Source organism: Lytechinus pictus, unplaced genomic scaffold (genome assembly GCF_037042905.1).
Source record: "Lytechinus pictus isolate F3 Inbred unplaced genomic scaffold, Lp3.0 scaffold_26, whole genome shotgun sequence".
NCBI lineage: Eukaryota > Metazoa > Echinodermata > Echinoidea > Temnopleuroida > Toxopneustidae > Lytechinus > Lytechinus pictus.
In genome coordinates this window covers 567,378-575,215 of record NW_026974146.1, presented here as the reverse complement: position 1 = coordinate 575,215, position 7,838 = coordinate 567,378, and the positions used below count along the sequence as shown (strand labels likewise).

The following is a 7,838-nucleotide window of genomic DNA, read 5'->3' as shown; positions in this document are numbered from 1 at the left end:
TCCGCAATGACCGCGAGACCCGCTGTAGTCATACCGGGCACGGTCGCTAGCTCCAAAAGAGAGCACGAATTAATTGGTATATGGCCCGATTCAGCCATTTTGTGGGTTACTGCAAAGCCCACCAAATTTACCCAAAGAAAATCAATTAACAGTGATCACTGCAAACTCAACCAAATTTACCCAAAGAAAATCAATTAACAGTAACCACTATTGTTGGAGTAGAAGGTACACCAATGCTTGGATAACCTCCTGCCTATTAAGAACTCCAGCACGGTATGCTCGTAACAGAATCCTTAATATCCGTAACCTGCCCTGTATTTCAATCAGAAACTGTTGGTTAAGATTATCATTCATTTATTAAAACAATTAGAAAAGTATGCAGGTTTAATTTGCTATCTATAAAATTCCAAACTTTAGTAAGTTAATCGGGTTCAAATACCCGACAATAGATTACCGGTTCTCCGGCCGTAAACAGAAGGTTCAAACCGTGAATGAGTTACCCCTCTGATATACAAAAACTTCTTATTAAATTCCCCAAAATTATTAATCAGCAAATTTAATATGTCCAGTAAATAATTCCAAAGTCCTGGGCTTAGACTAGTAAATTGTAATGTAAAATATTAATCCTAAAAGAAACTAGTTCAGCCCTGTAAATAATTTGTACAAGTAATTGAAGTAATATCCCGATTGATAAAACAATAATTATTTTAATTCACACCGGATTAATAATTGATCCGATTATGAATCCCCAAGCCTAAATCAAGGCAACACTGGCTCGATTTACTGTTCGGTTTGCCAGTTAATTCAATTAATGTTGATTTGTAGGAAGAACACTATATAAGTAATAATTCAATTAATAAAACAATTGTTAATAAATCATCAAGCCTTTATCAAGGCTAACACTGGCCTGATTTCTTTTTCAGCTTGCCAGTTGATTTAAATGTTGCTATATGCGTAGGTAAATTTAACGTTATTCTGATCAGATTATTTTTATTTTATTTTTATTTTATATTTGTTTCAGCGAAAACTGCACGGTGCAGCCTTGCGCAAAACTAGCCGACGCGCTCTTCCGTCAGTTTTCACCCAAGCATACACACAATCACCTATAATAAAACACACCACAAAATAATAGTTGAGCCTAAATAAAAACTAACACCCTAATTAGAATCTAACTAGACCCAGATCTAATTATTCCAAAGAATAACTGTCAAAATACTGACAAAGATTCACTGCTAGACTTCAGCAGTAGGCTGCTCCTGGTCACACCGTCCGACGGGAACACAACCTATAACTTTAGCCACCGAAAAATAATCAGTGAAACAACGATAACTCTGCCGGCCTCAGTCCAGTCTAAACCACTTCTGGGTCCCACCCATCGGAAGTAATTCACACCACTGCCAGGCCACAGAGCCACGCTAGAAACACTGATAATTCCTTCCGAAAAAGGCAATGTCAATATTCTATAAATAATTCCCCAGTTTTACCAGATCTAAATGTAAGTTAGACCAGAGTCTATAACTTTTATTTTATTTAAATAATGATTAATAAAGTCTGAAACCAAGACTACACAAACACACTAGTCCAATCACTCCGCAAACACACTTTAAACAATTTAAGTATCCCAAATATTAGACCTTAAAAACCCTAAACAGTTCCAAAATTTATTATTTAGATCCCGATTAATAATGATCAAAGTCTGTGGTGAAGACTAAGCCCCAAAAATCTTGATAACCGATTCCGATAATATCGGTCTAACCTGAACTAATTCAAGTCACCGCAATAAGACCTAAAATTACAAAAAACAATATTAATTTCCAAGATTGTCTTTCAAAATGTTTAAGTTGATGACGATAGTAATTAGACGATAGTCACCCCCTCCCCTCTCCTAAATTGAAAGGAGATATCCGCGGTCAAAAAACAATCACACACATCCACGAAACAACCACCACAAAATCCACTAAAATCACTGCAATCTTCAATAAAATTTCACTAAATACTAAGGCTCAAAAAAATCTAGATTCAAAACTGTAAGATTAGAGACAAAACAATATCAATCACCAGAAAAGAATCTAAAAATAAAACTTCAAAACTTACTCTAAAAACCACCCGAGAGGTCTTCAATGCCGGCAAGTCCGGATGCCCTCGGTTGAAAGGCCCGCGCGGATCCCTACCGCACGGCGCAATCCTCCCTGTCTCCGGCCTACTTGCGGTGATGCAGTGAAGCACTCAAAACCCAATGTGGGTCCCCGAAAATGATCGCAAAATTACGGTTTGTCCATGACGCCAATAAAGCAGCTGGGGTCAGTAAATGAACACCACTGCTCGATGATTATAATAATTAATAGAAATGGGGTTGACAGGCTTACCTTGCAGTGGAAACAGGAATTCAAAGGAGAGTTTCCTAACGTCTGTTCCGTCTGTTGCAAGCCAATAAAGTCAAATCCACCGCAGCATGGTTGCTGACGTCACAGTTAGACATTTGGGGGTGGGGTAGGGAAATACGTCGCTACTACAACTGGAATCTATCGAGTTCACAAATCACATTTGTTGGCCTACGCCTACGGTCATGACGGTATATACAGTTGCATTGACCATGCTGGCTATAAGAACCTCGTTCGTAGACATAGGATGAGTGCTGACTGGGAAGAATGATCAGATAATATTCTGCAGGTCATACAGGTGAGATGATCGAGATGTTCTTTTTCCATTAATTGCTATGAGAATATATCTTCATATGTAGAGAATGATAATGATATCTTGATATAAACATTTAGAGAATGATAATGATGCCGAGTTATTATATTACAGGCAGACTTGTTTCCTGGTCTTACAAGTGGCTGTTGAAGTTCAACCTGGATAAATGTTGTGTACTTACAATAGGTAAAATGAATGATGAATTTAATGCCTATACAATGACACATGATGAGAATGCCTCACATCACAAGTTGAAACTAGTAAAGATTTAGGAGTGATTGTCGACACAAACATGACAAAGCTTAGTTTTGACCAGCACTTTCTGTCAAAGATAAATAAAGCCAATAGGCTAATGAATCTAATTAGAAGAACATTTGTTTATCTTCACATGTCACAAGGAGAACTTCTTACTCCTATACAAGGCATTGATTAGACCTCATTTGGAGTATGCTCCTGCAGTATGGAGTCCATACTTAAAGAAACATTCAAGCAATAGAAAATGTACAAAGAAGAGCCACTAACTTTGAACTTGGTACCTGAAGTAAAGAACCTTCCATATGAACAAAGATTGATTCAACTAAAACTTCCTACATTAGCATATCGCAGTGTGCGAGAAGATATGATCGAAACATTTAGGTATGACCAAGAGGTAGTGCCAGGTTTGGGTCAGGTGCATGGGCCTACCAGTGGTCATGATAAAAAATTGTTCATTCTGAGGTCAGTCACTGAGAAATTATTGAATTTTAAATTTTATCAATATTTTGTGAAAACATTTATATGCACACCGCCATGAATATTCTGGAACGGCTCTGTCTTTTTCTTGTTGATGTAAGTAGCATGTCATGATCTTTACCTCTGGCATTTTTACCTTTGCCATTTTTACCTCTAAGTCCGCTTGTAAAACTAAGCATCTTTGTCATCCGACGACACTCCTTTGCGGTATTCCGCTGGTTATATCAGCCCAGTCAGAGAACACACCATTCACTCAAACACGGTGCTGTCGACCAACAAGAAATGATTTGACCTACTCAAATATGAGCTTAGATATGCCAAATCCCTCAATTTTGGCTAAAATGTTGATTTTGAGGTGCTGCTAGGTTTGTGCTCCTCCTGGCCATGTGCATTTGCTATGAGACCTTTAAAAATGCTTAAATGTCAAGTCCACCCCAGGAAATTGCTGACTTGAATAAATATATAGAAAAAAATCAAACTAGCATAGTGCTGAAAATTTCATCAAAATCGAATGTACAATAAGAAAGTTATGACATTTTAAAGTTTTGCTTAATTTCACAATTGGGGTTTACAGAAATTTGCGAAAAATATATCTGATCAAATAAAAGAAAATGTCATTTATCCATAGGTGCTATACGGTATACAATGCACTGTACATACTCCATGAATTGACCAGCATGACATATGACAAGTCCTGTGTATACCGGTAATGTCATAGAAATGAGGATCTGAGCTTTAGAATTAGATTGTGAATTGTGAATTTGATTGCTTGTCAGCTATACATGTAAATATACATGATGAAACCAGATGCAATGTAAATTGCTCATGAATATCACTTGCATATGTATGTACATCACATTTTTAGCTATATCTTCTTCATTAACCGACCCACTGTATGTTTTAAATGGGGTCAGGTAACTACCATGGTAATGCTGATCAACGGCCAATTTTAGAATAAAGGATTCCATGCAAGTTACCATTGGATGGCAAAGTTAACGTAATGGTAAATTTTTATGCAACGGGCCGAAATAGCTACAGTGTAAATGCCATAATGCGGGGTTGACTATAATCTATTGTTTATTATATTTTCCTCTCTCTGCCCCCTGAATTAGCATATTTGACAAAACATGTCTTCAATTTCTGAGGCAAAACATATCTTCAATTTCTGAGGCATTTAGAGCTCATTTCTATGATACTTTAGTTTATATACAGGCCTTGTTATATGTCATGGTGGTCAATGCATGGACATATGTATGCAATGTAGTATGTGTAGTACTTTGTATACTGTATAACCCCAATGGATAATTGACATTTTTTTTGTTTAATAAGATATTTTGCAAATATCTGAAACCCAAAGTATAGGAATAAAAACAATATAGCTACATGTACATGAAGCTGCTTGCTATTGTTGAATTTGTATCATCATTATATCCAAGAACTCCAGGACAATGAAACCTACTTAATTTTGCCTGAAAAAAGGCTTTAAAAATTGTCAAATTTAGGTAAAATTATCTTTTAGATCTACAATGGTTTAAAAGTACTAAGTATAGGAAAAACGAATTGTCTGCCCCCCCCCCCCAAAAAAAAAAACCCAACATATTAATAGACACCAAAACCATAGAAAAAAGACCACCAAATAAAGAAGTTGTGGCCAAAACAGTGATTTTGGGGGGTTTTCGCTGCAATTTTGGCCCGGCACACTTTTTTCTCGGACCCGAGACAAAAAATATTGTCATTTTTATGTTGAGATACATGACAAGGAATTAAAAAAAAACTGTTGCCATATTGAAATGACAAAAAAATAGTTTTGACCCATGTATAGCCCGCTCCTATTGGTATTATATTATTACCCCGGCTGAAGCTAAGCCGCCTATTTTAAACTAAACTTGACATACCAGAGGACCTTTATTTATCAAAATTTACTGTTGTCTTTCAAAGTTCTTTCTATTAAGCGTACATTCATACAAAATTATCTTCCAACTCCTTTTTAGAAAATACAAATTTTTCATTGTTAATGTCACAATCTTCATCTTATACAGATTTACTAGATGTACTAGATCTGTCTTATACTAAAATATCTTAAACAAAAATCTGAAAGAAAAACGAAATATCGTTATTATTTTCTCCATCTTTATGTTATGGGGGGGGGTATATTTTTCAAAAATTTTATCATAATCATCATCAGATATTTTATCAAAAACGTAGCAGAAAAAAATCTGGTAACAAAATAAATTTTATTATGTACATGTATTTTATTGATTTTTTTTTTAATTTCTAAAGTATTTCTTTTTAAAAACCTTTTTGTTACAATTTCTGGAAAAATCATTGGGTACATTATTTCTCTTATAAATAGCGTCAAATTAAATGACTGTTGTCAATGAAAATGAGAATAACTGAAGATACATCTTGAGCAATTTGGTCTGACAAGAAGTTAATGTTGCATAATTTATTTTGTTACCGCATGCCCGCGCATCACAAATTTGGTCTACATGTATAAATCTGTGCGAGACTTAAAATTAAATAGTCGGTGAGCGGCATGGTAAAAATTTGTGCAGCTGATATAGCTCGAACAATTTTGAGGGTGCCTGAAAGCCCCCCCCCCCTGCAGATAAGTTAGGGTTAAAAGGAGCACCAAACCTCATTCCTGCAGAGACATCATCAACTAAATGTTATAGAGTTAACAAAGGGACAGGGGTATTTAGATTTCTTAGAGCTGACCTGTATTATTAACAAAATATCAATGATGAACTAAGGAAATGTAAAGGAATTGAATGAAAGCAGATAATTTTATTGTCTGCAACCGCTTGGTTACATACCATTGTTGTCTCGCCTGCGTAGCGGAGCGAGACATACTGTAGGTATCACTATTTCCGGCGTCGTCGTCGTCAACAATTGTGTTGTACACCCAATAACTTTCTATAGCTTCGAGGTGGGATCACGAAATTCATACCAGAGGTCCATCTCGGGAAGGCACAGGTCAAGTTCGAATATGAGTCGAAATGTGAATAAGGTCAAAGGTCAATGAACTTTCCATGACTGGCACTGTGCTACGTTGTACACCCAATAACTTTCTATAGCTTTGAGATGGGATCACCAAATTCATACCAGAGGTCCATCTCGGGAAGGCACAGGTCAAGTTCGAATATGATTTGAAACGTGAATAAGGTCAAAGGTCAATGAACTTTCCATGACTGGCACTGTGCTACGTTGTACACCCAATAACTTTCTATAGCTTTGAGGTGGGATCACCAAATTCATACCAGAGGTCCATCTCCTGAAGGCACAGGTCAAGTTCGAATATGAGTCGAAATGTGAATAAGGTCAAAGGTCAATGAACTTTCCATGACTGGCACTGTGCTATGTTGTCCACATAATAACTTTCTATATCTTCGAGGTGGGATCGCCAAATTCATACCAGAGGTCCATCTCCTGAAGGCACAGGTCAAGTTCGAATATTAGTCGAATGTGAATAAGGTCAAAGGTCAATTAACTTTCCATGACTGGCACTGTGCTGTGTTGTACACACAATAACTTTCTATAGCTTCCAGGTGAGATTGCCAAATTCATAACAGAGGTCCATCTCTTGAAGGTGCAGGTCAAGTTCAAATGTGAGCCGAATTTGAATAAGGTCAAAGGTCAATGAACTTTCCATGACTGGCACTGTGCTGTGCTGTACACACAATAACTTTCTATATCTTCGAGGTAGGATTGCCAAATTCATACAAGAGGTCCATCTTTTGAAGGTGCAGGTCAAGTTCTAATGTGAGTTGAATTTGATTAAGGTCAAAGGTCAATGAACTTTCCATGACTGGCACTGTGCTGTGTTGTACACATAATAACTTTTTATATCTTCGAGGTAGGATTGCCAAATTCATACAAGAGGTCCATCTCTCGAAGGTGCAGATCAAGTTCGAATATGAGTCGAAATGTGAATAAGGTCAAAGGTCAATGAACTTTCCATGACTGGCACTGTGCTATTTTGTACACACAGTAACTTTCTATAGCTTCGAGGTGGGATCGCCAAACTCGTAACAGAGGTCCATCTCTTGAAGGTGCAGGTCAGGTTCGAATGTGAGTTAAATTTGATTAAGGTCAAAGGTCAATGAACTTTCACACTACTTTGTTCCTCTAGTGACATGAACTTTATGATTTTATACTTTTTAACACTAACATTTTACTTCAGAACTCAGTACTCTCTATACCTGAACCAGATTTTGTATTTTACTTGTTTATTGTTTAAAAACTGTTGTTATTTATTTAATGAGCTATAGTTCTTGGCACCATTTATAATATTCACACAAATTTGCCAATGGTACAATAGAAAAGCTGTCAAAGTTTCTTAAATGTTACCCTTCAGATTTGACATGCAGTCTCTTCATGACTGCAAGATGCAGGCGAGACAACGCTTGGCG

General features: G+C 36.7%; 1 protein-coding gene across 1 annotated transcript in view; it reads left to right on the top strand.

The window, feature by feature from the left end:
• The first annotated feature begins 2,200 nt into the window (after window positions 1-2,200).
• LOC129283380 (uncharacterized) overlaps window positions 2,201-7,838 on the top strand; it is a 40,316-nt gene continuing 34,678 nt past the window's right edge. The window contains exon 1 of the mRNA XM_064115285.1: window positions 2,201-2,679. The gene's annotated coding sequence lies outside the window, so the exon portion shown is untranslated. The remainder of the gene's footprint in view (window positions 2,680-7,838) is intronic.